At 47.2% G+C, this 18,252-nt stretch overlaps 1 protein-coding gene across 1 annotated transcript in view; it reads left to right on the top strand.

Annotated features, from left to right (window-relative positions):
- The first annotated feature begins 596 nt into the window (after positions 1-596).
- Positions 597-18,252, top strand: part of LOC137877834 (signal-induced proliferation-associated 1-like protein 2) — a 30,866-nt gene continuing 13,210 nt past the window's right edge. The window contains exon 1 of the mRNA XM_068717990.1: positions 597-720. The gene's annotated coding sequence lies outside the window, so the exon portion shown is untranslated. The remainder of the gene's footprint in view (positions 721-18,252) is intronic.

Raw genomic sequence — 18,252 nt, 5'->3', positions numbered from 1 at the left:
CACTGATTATTAATGAATTGCTTTCATTGGAATTGTGGTTGGTTTTATTTTATTTTATAAATAAAATAAAACCAACCCCCCAAAATTATATTTTGGGGGGCTTTGCTGGTTTAAATACAGGTAATTGAGGATACATGAGGAAGTATGTTTCCAAAATAAAAACAGACTATAAAACAGGACTGGAGAATAACATCGTACAGGTAACTAGAGCACACATTATAGTCATTATAAGCACAGGTTGAAGGAATACAAATATGAAACTGTATTCATATACAGTTTGAGTGAGCATTTGTTCTGCATTTCACCAGATGGTGCCACTGTAGGGCTTACTTGGGACTGAAATAGTATCATGGTGAATAGCACTGAGTTTACATGACAGGCTCCTTACTCGTTTTTAGCCTGTAGTGGACGCATTAGTCTTTTAAGTGTCTCTTTAATATCGACCAACAGACCCACAACAACAGGTCTGCGTGTGGACAAGAGTGAGCTGCAGAGAGTTCCTACAGGCGTCGGGTGGGCGGAGTCTTTCTCCTCGCTGCGTGTCGTCATCACGGAGATAGGTGCTGTGCGCTCTGAGCCGCTTCAGTCTGGAGGCTGATGCCGAAAGAGAGAGATGTGTGAGGGCCGACTACCGCAGCTTCGACTGGGTTCAGCCTTTAAGGATAACTAGCCAGGTTAACAAACCTCGCAGCCTGGACGGGACACTGCTCTCACGTCAAGGTAGGAGAATGTAACGTTACGCCTAATGTCCTCCCGCAGACCCGACCAACAAAGTAACAAAAAGTAGGACTGTAGCTAAAAGTGAGGCGCGCTACACACACACAGCCCCGGAGTAGCGAAAGGCGGAGAAACTCACTGGCATGTCGACGGTAACGGTGAATACACAAAGGGTAAAGTTACTTTCAGGCACCGAGGCATGTAATGTGAGCTACAGATATAAATATAACTGGAGGAAATTATGTTTCTACAGCCTATGTGTCTGTTCATTAATGGAGCTGTTGACTCACTTCTACCTGACTCATTGTTTGTTTATTTACCAAGGAGCATGGTGGTCTCACGTACAGACCAAACTCAATGCGAAATGCATGCATTGTTGCGTTCATATCCCAGAAGGCAGACTGTAGCATACCATCCGGCATTTTAAAAATCGTTTTTTTTACTGTTAATTATATTACATGTTGTCGTCGTAATTTTGGTAATACTGCTGGTGCTGGTATGTGTGTGTATGTATGTATTTATGTGTGTGTGTGTGTGTGTGTGTGTGTGTGTGGGGGGTGTGTGTGGGGGGGGGGGGGGACTTATTGGACTGACTTTGCACAGAAATATGTTTTAAATGAATTTGTTCAGTGGAGTGCTTCCATGTAAACGGTGGGGGGCGATAAAGGCATCATTGTACAACTGGTTATGGATAAGAAAGGTGAGGCCCTCAGTCCCACGGGCTGTTTGATTGTTGTGGGGAAACCCAGAGTGGATTTTTTTTTAATGAATAATTGATCTAAGTAGTAGTAAACACAAATCTCACACTGGCACTGCTGTACTTAACTGTTTGTATGATGTCTCTTTTTGGAGTATCTTTTTTTTGCAGCATTGGGAGCTTGTCAGTTTGTACAGACAAAGAATAATTTCCCCTTAACACCTGAGTTCTCCATTCACAATCTCTGGCAGCCCGCTCGTACACAGCATGTTCATTCTTGCTTCATTAGTGCTCCTGTGGCCTATTCCACGTGCAAATGTGCTTTATACTCCACTGGGAGAGTAAACAAGTGAAATGCTGGTTTGTTTCCCAGCGCCATATCCTTCGCTGTCTTCCTGCAGGAAGTTTAGCCTCCACAATAACTTAACTTCCCAATAAAGGGAAACAAATAGGCCTTCGTGCTGTTGGGCTGTGCTGCAGACACAAGGACAAGGTGCTCTTGAGTGTAAATGTAAGTTTCCATTGTTTCATTCTCGGTGCCCTGCATTTCTGCCCCCCGGCTTCACAGCTCCCATATGAACAGATCAAGCATAAAAACGTTATTTTCTCCTGGAGCGTCAAAATCAATAAGACCCCATTCGTTTTCACAGGGTTTTATGTCTGGGAAAGATTAGTTTTCCGTGAGGCCGTGCTGAACTAAGTAGGCGCAGGAGTGCTTTAAGATGACTCCAGCATGTTCTTTGCCTGGTATAACATTTAACATATTTTCCCCCTTTTAACACTATAAATGTTTGGCTTAACTCGAGCCGTCAAGGTTGGCAAATCGGGGAGGAACATTTTTCAACCCACTTCTCTGGGCATTAAGACATCTGTAGTGATGTGTGAATGATTTGCTGTTATTGTGCACGGAAGCAGAAATCAACCCCATTAATCTGCTCGTTTTCTCCTGTCATCGAACAAACATTTGTATCAGTAGTCGTCTGTTTTCCAGTTGAGTTTGGATTCATGCCTGGCCTCATTATGTGGTTGCAACCAATATTGATTTTGAGCGATTCCCACCTTGTCAAATTTTTTGTTGGAATTTTGTTGTTTTTGTTACATTACAGAAGGGAAGATGGACTTTTTTTTTTTTTTTTTTTTTACAGATAGATGAAAAATAGATGAAATACATGATCTTCCCTGTTGAAAATGTGGCTGCCTATGCAGGTACCCCATCTCACCCACTGCCAGCAGCCACGCTAGTGACGGAGCCAGGGAAAGTCTCACAGATCGGTTGCACTCTGCCATCAGCAGACATGGCCCCTGAAGAAGACACATGTTCTCATCTATTTCTAACAGTGCCTTCTGCATGGCTAACCAGACAAGGCGTAATTGAGCCGGATAAATATGTCTTTAAAAAAAAAATAGTCATGAGCACAACGTGTGCTCAGCTGAACAATAACACACCTGTCATGATTGGCAGAGGAGCGGCTTCCTGTGACATGCCCGCAGGCTGTATCCAGTCATCGCGGAGCTGGTTAGGATGTCTCCTGGCCTCGTGGGCTTGGAGACGCCCCTCTAGAGTTACAGCCATCAGGTCGGGTTGTGCCTGTAAAGACATTACCATAACACAGCACTGTTTGGGGGCTTTCTTAAGGATTGGGAAGTTACTTAACAGTAGTGGCTGCTTTCAGTCTGTTTGTGACACCTTTCCCCCTGTGCCTTGTCGTTCCCCTTGTTTTTTTGTCTCTGTTCCCACGGTGCTTTGCTACCGATTTGCTGACTGGTCATTATTTGGAGAACAGTAGAAGGGAGGAAAAAAAACCCCGCTGAATGGCTTCAGTTTCGGAGTGATGCGTTTCTCCAAACCACGCGGCGCACCCGTTTTCAGCAGATCCCACACCACATGCATGTGACGAGGATCAGGAAGCTGGTCTGGTCTGTGCGGGCTGACCGGCCTGGACTCACAATGGGCCTCCCGACCAAATCCTGTTGCTTCAAAAACCAACCATCCAGCAGACAGGGGATCACATGCTGCCTGCTCCCGTTGTGAGAGCCAGACTCTCTCTCGCCGTCTTTTTTGTCAGCCTTTGTTTTAATTGCAGTCTGGATTTATGGAAGGATTTAAGCCCACTCATCACTGTCGGGGAAAGCACAGATGCCGTCATTAGGTTGATGTTTTTTTATGAATTGATCTCTTCCACTAGGGGTCTGTTTGTGATGGATGTGTGGGGGCTTTTCTGAGCAATGTCCATGATGTGTACAGCACCGACAAAGACATCTCTTGATTTGGAATATCGCTCATATTTCTAACATTGGTGATCACTTTAAGAGCTCCAGAACTTCGTGCCTCATCAGTGCCAGCTATACTTCCCATTAGTTTGGGATGAGAAGTAACAATAACCCTCCCATACAATTCTCAGAGGAAGGCTCAAACACTACCAAAGGATCCCGTGACTTTAACTGCTCCAAGGTCAGTGCGTTGGCTTCTCTTAGGGCCATTCATCATTTTTTGTCTTTGCTGCACATTATAGGAACTTTCAATTCGTAATGGCCCGAAGAAGGCATGTTTAACAGCTTGCTCGGGCGCTGGTGTATGTCAGCCTGCATTCCAGGGAACCACGGGACGGCGCCAACCCAGCGCCGTCTTTCTGCTCTTTATGCGATGCGCACAAATGAGATGTTAAAGCCCGTGCCGTGTTTTTTGAGGACATATGTGGATTGCTGCCCTTGTGCGTCGCTTTGCTCGTTTATTTGTTTGTGTCTAGATGCATTGTTGGTTAATCTGATTGTTACTGAAGTGGTTAAGTCGCATCAAAGAGGCATAGATTAGATGCGGTTGGATGCTGTTTGGTCGGATGTAAAGCATGCCGTTGAAAGGCATTTAGCTTTTCTTTTTTGATTGTGTAGAAAAGAGAGTACAAAACAAGTCCAGACAAGTACATGAACACGTATACGACCCAAGAAAAGTGATGCTTTTCTAAAGGAAAAGTAGTGTTCAGAAGTAGATGTTAATAGTATGAGTAAACACTGTTATCTCCAGTACAAATGGCTAAAATAGCTGCCACACCGGCCTGCCACTTGTCTCGTACATCTTGTTGCTGCTCTTTAACTTTCCCACCCTCTTGCCACTCACTGATCCAGTGGCTTGCTGTCGTGCTCGGCGCATTTGAGTGTAAAAAAACGGCGCCATTGGCTGGAGGGCAGTCTGCTGGATTGAGCAGATGGCACCGTGGCAGAAGTCAAATGCTGATCGCGCCGTTGCTGGTGAGGTCCCCCTGTCAACCTCTGGTGACACACAGCCGGGCGTCGGAGAGTAGGTGTTGTGTGGGGTGTAAAGGTTTGAGCCCTCGGATGACCGCCTCGTGTGTAGCCGGACCATTAATGGACAAGATTAGGCATCTCATAACTTCAGCAGGAGCAATGGATGACATACAGTATGCTTCCCCACGGCCTGATTCTGGTGCTGTGCAGATGGAGAATAAGCAATGATGCACTGCATTATGTCCACGCATTAGACATTATTATGGCTGGTCATGTAAAGACAACCATATGAACTGCAGATTGGGCCTTGCTGTTTAGCGCTGACCTTTTGAAACCTCACATGGTGTTCTGCACTAAGCTCCATCGTACACATGGCGGTCACACGGATGTGATCGCAGTGGACTCCAGATGTAGCCCTGACAGTCGACACAGATGTAACTGTAAAGAAAATCATTAATCCTCCAGATAATCTTTTTGCTCTACAGACACAATGGCGAAATGTGGGTCATCTCAGTTCATAAAGGAGGACCATTATCGTCACATTTACCAAAGATTTTAACAATCTTTTGCTGTTCACTCACCTCGCCCCACTGCTTGTCCACAATGGGATGATGATGCATTTACACTTTCGGTTTGATCATTAAGTTGAAACCGCAAAACGGAGGCAGAACACAACCATCCGGTTTTGCACTAAATCCATTAGTCTTATGATATGAGCGCACTATAGTTTCATGGAGGCATTTTTCCCAGCAGTGCAAATACAACTCGTCAGATCCGAGAGCAAGGAGGGATCACCCTTTGTTTCACCAAGCCAATCCATTAACAATGTCACTCCAAAAAAAACAACAACACAGTGTTCATGCATTATGGATTCGCAATAGTCAAGCATATAGAAAAATGTGTCTTGCCAAGATGAATTATGTCTGCAACTCCTGTTCCCTTAGGGACTCATTAGTGTCCGTATCAGGAATGTTTGGGGGGGGGGGAGGCCAGCGAAAGTTGCTGACCCTCCTTGCGTGTTTTTGTCTACGTGTCTGTCACCGGGCCACAATGGAGAGAATGAGCGTTGGCCAGTCATTAACCCGATTGCCACTGGGTCCGAGGCCCACAGTCGTGACCCGCGGGGTTAACTCGGCTCCGTGTTCCCCTCAGTGGCCTCAGACAATCGGGACAGCTGACCTCTGTGGTCACGGCCAGCCTCCAATGGGAGATAAGAAGGGATTTGCTTTAGTGCCGATGTGCATACCTCCCTCCTACTGTAGCGCAAAAGAATGGGCCTGTCTGAATAGGCAGACAGGACTGGGTGTGGGTGACACGGCCACTGTCCCGACTGCATGCCATTGCACTGTCTGTGTCTCTGTCTATTCACTCGCAGAGCAACGCCTTGATCAGGTATGGAATTTAGAAAATGATAGGAGGTGTCAAATAAATAAACGTGCATAAACACAGCATAATATGTAAATGAACCAAATATGTTCCCACCCTCAGCCAGTCACCTGCCAACAAACAAAAAAGATACGATAATGAGTAAATAGAGTTTAATTTGAGGGTTGGACGAGATGAATGGAATTATTTCACATTCAATTGGTTTATTTATCTATTTCCTGTATTATTCCAAAGCGTATTTATTTCATAAGGTCTATTTATCAAATTAAATAGAGATTAGAGTACAGTAAATTAAACCTGTCACAAAATGTAGGACAATACTGCACGAAACCCCCGCGAGGAAACATCTGCGTCCTTTGACTTTTAAGTCGACCCTGGGTGAGCCAAGGAGCAAGCGGCCATCGCATGAGCTGTTTTAAAGCGTAAAAAAAAAAAGCCCGCTGACTTGTTTCTGATAGAGGTTGATTGTAATTAACAAGTCAAATGAAGCAGAGCCGTGACAGATGTGCCATAAAGTGCTCAGCTTTAGGCTGTGTGTGTGTGTGTGTGTGTGTGTGTGTGTGTGTGTGTGTGTGTGTGTGTGTGTGTGTGTGTGTGTGTGTGTGTGTGTGTGTGTGTGTGTGTGTGTGTGTGAGAGCGTGAGCTATTTAGGCATTTGCTGCTGCAGTCAGTATCCTTCACTTAACCTCTCCAGGGCACCGCGGTGCCTCGACACTGTTGTTGAGCATGAGTTTTTTAGTTTTTTTTTCCACTTCATGGTTCGGGTCGACTCGACTCACTTTTGGTACCAGTGACGATTCTCTCTGACCAATCAGGGTTCAGCAGTGTTGTACCAAAGGTGTACCAGGTACTATCCACAACTGGTGCTCGTGGAAAACCAAAAAAGAGTGAGTTGAGTGGAGCCGTGCCGTACCATGCAGTGGAAATGTGGTGCAAGTCAAGCCTACATGAGCAGCAGGATCGCTTCAATAGATAACACACTGTAAGGCAGTTCCCTTGAGCAATTTAATGAACAAGTAGACCTAAAAATAAAATAAAAAGTGTCCTTTGCTGCTTGACAGAGGCTGCTTTGTGTTGTTGTGAGACGGCCTATTCTGCTTTGTGAGCGGTCCTGATGGGAATCACGTTTTCTGGCTATCAGCCCCTTTTCAGGAAGGAACTTTCTGCTAAACAACCCTTTTATCAATTGTGAGAAAGTGTCTGTTTTTTTGTTGGTTCCTTTCATGTTGCCAGCTCACTGACGTGAGACAAATGAGAAAGTCTGGTCATGGTCTGCAGTCTGTCATTGTGTTTTTAAAAAGCGCCAACGAAACACGTCGGGAGGAGGATGTTATTCTTGTTTGTGTTTCCACTGATCCATAAATCGGACGATAATGAGTTTGGTTTGCTGAAAATATGTGGTTCACACTGGGAGTCCCAGAACTATTAACGAAACTTTTGGCCATTCTGCAGTTTTATTTCCAGTGTGTATTTAAAAGCGGTGAGATGCAATGTATTATTCTGACTTTGTTATTCTTAAACCGGCAAAATCTTTTAAACGTTGGCGAGAACAAATCAGAGTTGTTAAAGCATTCAATTATTTTTTTTCTAGGACACCGTTTGGTTCAAATAAACATCATACTTCTTTTTTTGATATCCTCGACACAGAAATATTTCGTCTCCTAGTTCACTTCAGATTGTACTTTTGAATTATGCACACCATTAAACCAGGACATTACTGCGCAGCCCCCTTGTCTCCACTTACTGAAGCACAAAAATGCCTGTACGCGATGTTGCCTTTGGCCTATTCTTGTAACTCGCTGTTAGCAAAAGACAAGAGTTATCTGTGACTATTTTCGACAAGCCTGGGATACTGGAGTTACTGGTGTGTGTGGGAAAGCCTTTTACACAGAGTGGAAGGGAAAGCTGGAGCAGTGTGTGTGTGTGTGTGTGTGTGTGTGTGTGTGTGTGATAGAGAGATGCGTATTAAGGCACACCGGCCCGGCCAAGCAGCGCTAATTCGAAGCTAGGGTAGTATATTCCATCTCACTTTGTTTTTTCTCTCTTTCTTTGCGACATCTCATTTCGACTAGCCTTACTTTTATGCGATTTGTAAAGGCTGTCGACGGAGGATAATGATCTGGAGTGACAGTGGCCTGATTTTTTTTCTTTCTTTCTCTGGCTTCTGTAATCGCACTCTCCTGTCAACGTGGAGGAGATCAACCGCTCTCCGCCCGCTGAAGTGTACCGAAAGAGTCTGTGGACGTTTTTGGAGGTTAGCCACAGGAGGTGGAATCCAGAGCTGGAGGAGCAGAGCACACTTGACACTGAATGCTAGCCTTTATATGGGTTTGCTGCCTTTTTTAAAAGACGCAGAGAAGGAGATTGCATAACACAGTCGAGCAAACGGTGCCCCAGACGCCGTGTTAGGATCCAAACAATAGGTCTGTAATTCTTCCAATGCCTAGCAGCTACACTTGTGTGTTCATTCACTGCTTACCTTCCCCGGGCTATGTTTACTGGAAGCCCTCGGAAGCCTCTCTGAAATGTAAACAGCACCGTAGGGCCACATGCGGTTCAGCGCCGAGCTGCTCGAGCCAAAACAAGAGGAACACACAACCTGCTGGATACACATCCAGGTGCTGCATATCTGACCACAGCGGCAGCTGTGTCATTACACCGGCCTCATCTATCTCCAGACGATCTGTGTTGAGGCGGAGCCTGCAAACACCAAAGGTCAGAGGTCAACGAAAGCTTCCAACTTGTTGATGGATTTATCTTGTAACATAGTTACTTACTTTCTGTCCTCTACACTGCTTTCACGGTTCGCACGACTGATGCACACACACACACACACACACACACACACACACACACACACACACACACACACACACACACACACACACACGTAAGACTTGCATACGCCAAGATTTCAGCTTTCTCCTGCACAAATCTTGCTGAGTTAACCAGATTTGTCCCTACCCTACCCCCCCCCCCCCCCCCCCCCCCCCCCCCCCCCCCCCCCCATTAAGGAAACGGCTTCCTCTACATGACTCCGAAGTAGTCAGGTTGCTGCAGAAAGCCAACAATAATGGGGTTAGTTAAGTGCGCGTAAACATTAGAGATTCTCATCAGGTCGCACACGAAGAGCCGTTCTCTGAGGCACTGACATTTGACATTTTCTGGGGGGAGTGTAAGAGAGAAATGAGTGTAGGTTAATTGTTTCCTGTCATTTGTTAATTTTCACTGAAAGACAGTCGGGGGGGGGGGGGGGGGGGGTTCTGTGGTCCCTGAGGGGACCGCTTGCATTTCCCCCAGACTCTGCTCAAACAGAGCCTGGTTAGTCCTGCTTCTCTGTTTGTTAACTTCATGGATTGCTGCTGGACCCCCGCTTTGCCACCTCGGGGGTTTCTGTTGTCGCGCTGCAGAATCAACAACATGCCGCGCGTCGGCTTACAATCTCGAATGTGATGGGATTGCAAACTTTTGCCATAGATGCTGACACACACACACACACACACACACACACACACACACACACACACACACACTCTTAGCCACGAAAGTGAGTCTCATTGATAGGATTTTTCCCCAGGGAGTCCGATACTGGAAGACTGTTGTTGTTATTGATTTTATTATGAATAGTATTACCGTCTGGGCTTTCTCCGTAATGGTGGGAATTCAAATATTTCATATTTCTGATATTCCAAGGTCACTCCAACAAAATGCTCTCTCTCTTATTAACCGAGCAGACTGACTGATCTTATTTATAGCAGCAGCCTGTGGGAGTCCGTCTTACCAAACCCGGCTGGATACAACGCTGCGTTTGCAATCTAGGCTACTCAAATGAAAGCAAGGTTTTCTTCTGGATCCTGCCGGCCTGCTGACCCTGAGTGCATGTTGAACAGCTGCCAGTGCCTGGTGCTTCCTCCAAATGCTGCCATCTTTAATGACAGTCTCGGAGCCTGCTGCAGTTTAGAGATAAGGAAGTGAGGAATAAGGAAATCTGTGCTTATTTAGGGATTCTGCTGTAAGTCCGGCCCAGCTCTGTGATCGAGGACGGACACCTTCCTGTGCACATTTTTTTCATTTTGTGTCCGATCTCTGCTCGAGTGAGGTAGGAGCACGTTCAAAGATGGTCTTTTTTACGCCTTTCTGATTGCATAAATATTAATGACATGTACTTCCATGTGAATTCATCATCGTGGTTTCTGAGGAAACACTGCAGGATGCAATACAGCCACGCTTCTTATGACCGGGGACGTTGTTTTTCATCCCCCCATTTCTCTATGCGCGCCCCCCCCCCCCCCCCCCCCTCCATCATAAGAGCGACTCATCAGATCGTTGGCCTCGGATCAGTTCTAAAGGTCAGAGGGTCACTCGATCACTGGGGGCCCTCGCGTCACGTCGGATCAGTGCACTTGGCTTCTGGTGGAAGGAATGAATTCATCAGCACTCATCTCCCTGGTCACGTCCCTCCATTTAGCATTCAGGAGGGGGGGGATGGTAAGATGGTGGAGTAACGAGGTGGGAATAAGAAGAGTGAAGATGTGGAGGCAAAAAAAAAGAAGAAGAGCATTCAAATCCCTTCCTACTCTCCACATGCCTTTTCTTAAAGGTTCATGTACAGTTTATGTTCGTGTGTACACAGATATTTCGCAGCAGATGTTAGTGTTTAGTTGACTGGAGGAATATGATATGTGTATGTCGTGTATGCTTTCGATTATTACTATTTTTTTACTCTAAATCAGTGAGATCAAGGATGTGCTGCTGAGCGGCATTAGAGAGGAAACCAAATTTTAGAGCGCGGTGTTCCCCCCTGGCGCTTTAGTATGTCATTAACGTTATTGATCGTGAGCATGTGGGCGTGCAACCCCGTGCACATTTGTGTGTGTGTGTGTGTGTGTATTTTATGCTTAGGTGCGCGTGTGTGGGTGGCTCTCGGTGGGGGGTTAGTCTCTGACACCCTTTCGGCCGCCACACCTCCCTTAAACACACCCACCGCATGCCATGCCAGCTGCAGCTGTCGTGCCTCAATGCTAGAGATGTCGAAAATTCCCCCTCACTCTGCAATTAGAGCTGCAGATCGCTGAATAGCGCACATTGCGATGTCCTAGAATTGCACTCGGTCCCCCTTTTCTACTCCCAAGAACACTGAGTAAATAGAAACTGATGAGGGCGAATCATGAATAAAACCGGCCCCCCCGTCTGCCTCCAAGTTGACAGATTGCGTTTTTGTGCAAGCTGCTCCTCGTGATGTGCTGTTACCCCGGCTAAAGAACCCAAAGGGTGGAAAAAAGGCCCTCATTGATGGGGTGGGTTTCTCACGGCTGACTGAGAATGTTCGCTTTCCATCGAGTCAAGTGGCGCATTGTGAGTCGACCAAAGAAATGCAAATATATGGAACAGATGTACTATTTCTTTTTTGCCCGTTTGTCGGCGGCAGTAATCCTTCACTCTGGCTGGAGACTGTGTGTGCGCGGTGCTGAGGCTAAAGTGTTAACAAGGGAAAAGCCATGTCACCCTGGCACATGTGATGGCCGCCCGCCTTTTCAGAGGCTTTCCTCAATAAGGCGAGATGCTCGGGACAGATAAATGGAGGCTTTTGTGGCCTTTGCCTGAGGGAGAAGCACACAATGAAGGACACACACGGAGCAAGGTCTCTTCCAGAGAAAACAGCTAAAAACAGCATTTCTGCAGTCCCGCCTCCTTTTTTCTCTCCTCCTCTGCCTCCTTCACTTTCTGCTGTCGCTCACTCGCACTCGCTTCCTGAATCTTCTCCTCCTCCGTGAGAACAGAACCTTGCTCCAATAATGTTTCCATAAACGGGCTGAGGGAATGGAAATAACTCGGTCCATTTCCCATTGCCTCTCTCGCTCTCTCGCTCTCTCTGCTCTCTCCTCGCCAGCAGTCGCTTTACAGGGCCGCGGACAATACTTAAGCACATCTCCCTTAATGATGCACAGTGTTTTACACTGCTCTGAGTGCCAGCAGAGTGCACATTTAAGGCATCTCACACGCCCTGGACACTGCAGCCTAAATACAGCTGTGCTACCGATACTTCATCAGGCTTTACATTACATTACATTACAGTCATTTAGCAGACGCTTTTATCCAAAGCGACTTACAATAAGTGCATTCAACATTGGTAATCAAAAGAACTACTAGTCACCAGAAGTCATAAGTACATTTCCTTTTCCAAACAAGCATCTAAGAGCATGAAGCAGAGCATAACTCAGAGCCAAAGTACAGTGCAGAAACAAGAAAAAGGCACCTCCACTAACGGTGAAATTGCTCTTCTGCCTGGGATTCAAAGCACCACTGTGCGTCCTTCAACATGGCCACACCGGCTCAGAATTACTAGTCATTGTACTCCTCTTCCTCCACTATAACTTATCATCTCTTGTTCAGGTTTTCTCCCTCCCTTCATTCTTCTTTTGTGTAATGTTTCTGTCTCTATTTGTCTTTTCCCCTCCTCTCTCCCCTTTGTGACTTTTGGCATGTTGTTGTCTTAACTGTCCCAATGTGGGCTGTCTGAGGTTTTGCATGTACATTTGCATGTTTGGTTGTAGCCTACATCTGCGGGCCATCCTGCCAGGACCGGAGCCGATCTCTCATGTGGGTGGCTTGCTCCGGGAACAGATGTTTTTGATGCCACTTGTAGGGGGGGGAGAAAAGCTTTTGAAAAGTGACTCCATAAAAGAGATGCCAGCTGCATGACAAACCAGAGCTGCCTAGTTCTCAAGGAATTCTGTCGGAGCCGTTTCTCTCTCTGAGCTCGGGTATACAAGGCCTGTGGAGAATAAGAAGAGTTTTCACTTAATCAGACCGTTCCCTTTGGAGAACTTCATTAATTACCGGAAGAAGTTGCTGCACTGGAACATGTGCTCCAGATGGCCGCGGACTTCACTTTGGGGGAAAGAAAATAGCTCTATCTTGTTGTTGTTGTTGTTGTTGTTATTTTGGTGTCTAGATCCTGTACAATGTTCTGAATATGGTCCGTCTTTTTGTTGCCTCTCACAAGGTATCTAGCATCCTGGTCATCTAAAGTGGACTGGCAACTCTGCCCATACTGCTGATAACAATACGGTATCCAGTGTCAACTTTCCTTGGCTTCTTGACATCCGTACAGCGGCACCCCTGATCTGGCATCCAGAGCACTCTCCTCTGCCAAACTTCCAGTAAAAGAAAAAAAGGCAGCCAGTGATTATTATTCACGTGCTAATTTTAGCCCCTGCAATCATCCTACCAAAAAAAAACCTCATTATGTGCCCTATGTGCACGTCATCTGTGTTACCGAGCCAGATCTGTTGGTGTCTGCCAACTTTTTTTTTGCCAAAGTATAGTTTGCAGGTTGCGGTGGTAAAGCTGGTGCTCTGCTTCCGGAGTTTGTGACAGATCCTAATCATACGCTCGTAGGTAATGGAAGAGAGCTGCCAAATAATAAACAAGACTCGGATAAGCGCTCGACTTGCTGAAGATATCCTCAATGGGCCGGTGGCGATGTTGTGGTCTTGAGAAAATTAATCCGTTAGTCTGCCCCGCAGTGGGATCACAGCAACAGAAATTAAGTTTTCTTTATCGGGTACGAAGCGAGATAAAGTTGTTTGGACGGAATGTTTTTGAAAGCGCCGTGTTTTTGAAACTCTGGCCCCAACTTTTTAGGCTTGCATTCCCTTGAACCGATGTGCTGTCCTCTATCACTACTTTCATCTGGCGATAAGTAGTGATGTTTGATTTGAATAATATGAATATATTTTTTCTGCTAATTATGTCGTGATGCCTCAGATCTTTAGCCCTGGTGGGTCTTGACCCCGAGATTGGAACAACTGCTCTGGTTGGATCTTTCATGGACTTTAGAATTTGTTCAAATGTTTCATTAGGTTGCTTTGTATTGCTTTAAACTCTGTGTATCCACCAGATCACCACTCATCTCTGCACCTCTCCTCTCCCTCCCTCAACTTTCCGTCTTTGTTGCGAAGGGAAGGTCTGCTGTCACTCAAGGCTGTCATATGCCGAAAAAGTTGCCTAGCAACACAACATGGAGGGATGCAAAGCCGCTGTTTACTCTCCACCCCCTCACCTCGTGTGCCCACTACCCCCTTCTCTGTGGTGGAGATGGAGTGGCATGGGGGGGGGGGGGCAGCTCAGCCTCCTGCTCTCTGATGAATTCAGACAACAGATACACAACTAACTGAGAGGAGGAGAGAAGGTGGAGAGAGAGGAGAGGAGGGGGGAGAGAAGTGACATTCAGAGATGTGGTGGTGTCTGCCTGTTGCCTGCCGGCTGCTGTTCATCCCTTCCTCTCTGCAGGAGGAACAGGCCATTTCCCTAAACAGCTCCTCTCCCACTCCGCATAGCTAAGAAGAAACCTGCCGTTATCAGCAGGACTAAAAATACCGGACCGCAAATGCATCACATGCCTGGTTTATCGTCACACGGTCCTGAAAGACGGAGCTTAATCTAAGCCGATACAGGTACCTTTTGTTCTTGGCGGATGATTAAATGTCCCCCGGAAGCTCTAGTTCCCTATCACACAATGCTGTTTAGGACTGTAATTAAGACGCAGGCCTCAATGGTTCCCACACCACCATGCAGAGTTTTGGCTTGTCTTTTCAGGTTGACCGTAGAATGACGAGAGTCACCCTCAGGGGTTGTTTTTGCAGAAAGAATAGGCTCCTCTACAGAGATGATATAAGAGCGTGTGATTTAACACCGGCCAGACCAACTCCGGATGTGGTGCGGATCCCAACGCCTCCTCAGTGTGTCTCGGGTGCATTCACAACTCGAGCTGTCCGCTTGTGTTTGGATCTCCCAAAACACATGTTCATTCTTCCTGGCAGGAAAGCAAATGATCATATTTTCCAAAATGTAAACTATTCCTTTAAACATTAAGTACACAGCTAAATGCTCCATCTCAGTCAAAAAAGCTAAGATTTGTCTCAAAGTTCCTGAGAAATGTTTGTAAAAACTTTGGGTCTAGCTAAATATCCCCGTTTCTTAATCATATTAAAACTCTGCACGGCATTTGAAAGATGAGCTGTGAAAGATGTTTATTCAGTGTTTGTGAACGTAGGCCATTCAGCATGTGTGTCCGTTTGCGTAATGACTACCTTTTGGAATGTAAATTACCCATCAGACCCGGACGTCCACGCGCAAACGACCAGCATTTTGCGGGATTGTGTGCTTCTCCACAGGCCCTGCCGCACATGTGTGTAGGCTGATGAATAGTTCTGTCTGTTTGCTGGGATGCAGTGACAACAACTCTTAAGTGTTACCTCCTGGGGCTTCCCACTCTTCAAATAAAACCCTTTCCTGCCCCACTGCTGGAATCAAAGCTGAGAACCTGCCTGCAGAGGCTAGATCAAAGCCCAAAGCGGCACAAAGACCTGTACTTGCTGCCATTCATTCAGCTCGATTAAAGTCTGTCATTTCCTGCCATTAACACGCTCCTACCTCCAACCAGAAACAGGCCGAGCAAAGCAGTCGTCAGGAAGCGGTTACAATGACACTGTTTTAGTGTTTTTTCCCCAATTACGCTCCCATGTTGCACCATACAAGAGGAGGAATCTATCATCAAAAGTCATTTACCTCTCAAGACTAGTTCTTTATTTAGCCTTTATGTGGCTTAGGAGGGTTCAGAAACAACTGGCTTCACTATAAACACACTCGCACACATTCATACCTAGTTATTGCAACGTGCAAGTAGCTTTTAACGTTGGCCATGCAGTAGTTAGGAGTGCCTTGCTCAGAGGTGCCTCAGTGGTTGTTTGTTTTATTAGCCTCCAACACCCAAGTTCCCCCTCTTCCGGCTCACAGATTTCCACCATAAACCCTCAAGTCTGCTTCACTTACTCCACGTCAGGTCAAAGCTGACCTCAAACGGCGAGCGTCAACAAACAGCAACTGGTCTGACCACTTAATGACGCCTGACGTCTTGTTGAATAGGAACGTTTGCTTCCTCTTCTCCAGGCGTTTACATTGCGAGTTGTGACTTTTAAATGGACCTCTTACTTATTATTTCCCGCCATGCGGGCGCAGGAGGTGCATGACATTAGAGCGGTCATCTTCCTGTCAGCCGTGGTCTTTGAAGCGTTGCCTCACATCTTCTGATAAAAGCTGCCGTCGCTCTTTGTTGCTGCTAGTTCTTCAGCAGTGAAGTGCCAGAGAGTAGCGCTCTGCACATATGAACTCCTTCTTCTTCCTTGCTCTTATGACCGTCGCAGCCTCTCCCCTTCCCTCCCTCCCTCCTTCCCTTCCCTCCCTCCCCCCTTTTCTGTTGCTCTGGCCTCTGCTGAAGGTATTGCAGGCTCAGCATATGGCATGTGGCTAGAGGGATTATCAGTTCTGAAAGAAGTGCAATTTCCCTCTCTGGTTGTGTCCGTCTCCTCTTATCTCAGTGTGGTTAAGGTGGTCGTGGTTGCCGTCTTTGTTTGTCAGACGGACCGACCTTCATACCGAGCTGTAGTTCATAGGACGGAGGGCGGATAAGTGGATTCCTTCGTCTCCCGTCGCTCCAAATGTCAGCCTTTTGCGAGACACTTGGAAGGTCACAGGCTTGACCTGGGCATCTTTTCCCAGGAACAATAGCTCCCCCCCCTTATTTTTTCTTGTGCTTCCTGTCAGCCAGAGAAACTCTGAATGTCACGGCCCCCCCCCCCCCCCCCCCCCCCCCCCAACACCCCAACAGTCCCCCCCCCCCCCCCCCCCCCCCCACCCATCGCAGCCACCTACTTTCCTTTACATATGCTAATGTTGCAGTCCCATTCATTCAGTTGGTGGCTTTGTCACAGGGGGAGGGAGAGGGTCGTGTGCATTAAGGGGGCAGCTGTATGCATTTCACTAGAGTGACTCCCCGATGGCGTCCTTATTTTACTCTTTCCTCCTTTTCCTTCTTCTACCCTCGCTCTGTTTTCTCCACAAACTAGTTGTTGGGCAGAAGGAGCAGAAGGCCGGCTCGCTGTTGTTTTCTTTCAGAGGGCTTTCTGCTGTGAAGTGTGGCGGATTTCTGTCAACAAGTGGCTGATGGATTTAATGCACTTGGATAGCATCTCCACAGTGGGCTCATTACCACAGTGGCTCACTGGGCTTCGAGTCCTCTGCCATTAGGATTTATGGCTCTGATGAAAAAGGACTCTCTTAATCAGGTAAGCATGGCAGCGGTTGATGCCTGATGTTGGTTTTCGTGTCATAGCCTCTTAGGAAGACATGTAATGGCTAAATAATGCATCCGTTTTACGTTTATGTGCGGAATGAGCATTATATAAAGCAAGGAGAGTCATATTTTTAGACAATGGTGTGTGAGAGAGGTCTAGCCTGTGGGCCATATCACACAAGAGGATTTTGTGAGTGGATGTCTGTGGCGGACAAAGTTCTCGCGAGGTGAATGAAACAGTGATTCATCTGTGTATCTGTGCTAACTCCTGTCCTCCCAACCCCTCGCATCTTCCGGTTGACTAAACCTACAGCTGCTGCCCAGGAGTCCAAAATTGTCCCGTCTCGCCCCAGATTTCTGTCGGCAACACCAAACAAGTGTGAAAAACAAACTTTTGAAAAGAAAACGAGCACCGCTGAGGCGACTGGAAAAAGGAGGGAGGGTTGCTCCACGCCATCGACCCGCTCTGAGGGTCGCCTCCGCCGGTCAGCGCTTAAAAATTCTGCTCCGTGTGCGAATGTGTTTGTGCGTTAGTGTGTCGGCTCTAGTGTGTCGGCTCTAGTGTGTCGGCGGTGTCACACAGCTTACCTACTCGCCTCCTCTGCTGCACCGTTTCCCGGCGATAATGTGACGACGTGGACGCTGACTGACCTCGGCAGAGGAGCGTTTCCCAGAGCTTTCGAGCCGAACTCCCTCACAACTCTTTTAACAGCTTCCCCGTTTGCAAGAGGAGAGCGCTCTTCTCACCATTTCTCTCCTCCTCCTCCTCCTCCCCTTGTTTTCTTTCTCCCCCCCTCACCCTGAGAGAGTGCACTCTGCTGACAGTCTGTCATTGGTACGGAGGTTGCCGGGTAAAGCAGCAGGCTGCTGGGAAAGCGGCAGAGGGGGGATGTGTGCTGATGGAAATAGGTGGTGGTTTATTCTGGAGGCCTGCTGGGCCACATCAACCCCGCGCCTCCCCGTTCTGTCCCACCGTAGCAGTGAGGGCGGTGCGGCCGGGCCAAGTTCAGGGGGGGGGGGGGACAGATGGTCCCTTTTGGAGAAGGGCCACAGCGCCGTGCTCTCTGTTTGT

This window comes from Cebidichthys violaceus, unplaced genomic scaffold (genome assembly GCF_023349555.1).
Source record: "Cebidichthys violaceus isolate CVI_PGR_0920_01 unplaced genomic scaffold, fCebVio1.0.p SCAF_10, whole genome shotgun sequence".
Lineage (NCBI taxonomy): Eukaryota > Metazoa > Chordata > Actinopteri > Perciformes > Stichaeidae > Cebidichthys > Cebidichthys violaceus.
Note: the sequence above shows the minus strand (reverse complement) of the source record. Positions and strands in the feature narration are given on the sequence as shown.